This window comes from Guillardia theta, assembly GCF_000315625.1.
Source record: "Guillardia theta CCMP2712 unplaced genomic scaffold GUITHscaffold_57, whole genome shotgun sequence".
NCBI classification, from domain to species: Eukaryota; class Cryptophyceae; order Pyrenomonadales; family Geminigeraceae; genus Guillardia; species Guillardia theta.
This window is the reverse complement of record NW_005434617.1, coordinates 348315-348976: the sequence shown is the minus strand read 5'-3', so window position 1 is coordinate 348976 and position 662 is coordinate 348315.

The following is a 662-nucleotide window of genomic DNA, read 5'->3' as shown; positions in this document are numbered from 1 at the left end:
CGCACCTCCTTCAGGCTGTCGACATGGGACTGCATGCTGGCTCGCTCTTCCATCTGCTCAGAGTCAGACCTGGGCAAGCAGAGGGAAAGAGTCTTGAAGCATGTGAGGGGTGAAATTGAGAGAGGCGGCAGCACTGTAAGGCACTATAGCAATGATTGTGTTCATCATCATCTCCATCTCTATCTCTATCATTATCATTATCATCATCATCTCCATCTCTATCTCCATCATCTCCGTCATCATTATCTCCATCATCATCATCATCATCATCATCATCATCATCATCATCATCATCTCCATCATCTCCATCACGACTGCTCGCCTGCACTTCTTCTCGGATGCTCTGCATCTTGAGCTGCAAGCTTCTCAGCTCCTCTTTGTTCTTGTCCAGCTGTCGAACATGCGCGAGTCAGGCTACGTCAAGGACGAGGGCAGTATCAACCTCCTCCTGCAGCCTTGCGATCTCACTCGTGAGCTCTCGTTGTGTCCGTTTCTTGTTTTCCTGATCGTGAATCAGCTTCAGGATGAGGAAACAACAAAACGAGCAGGAGCAGGAGCAGGAGCAGGAGCAGGAGCAGGAGCAGGAGCAGGAGCAGGAGCAGGAGCAGGAGCAGGAGCAGGAGCAGGAGCAGGAGCAGGAGCGAGGAGCGAGGAGCGAGGAG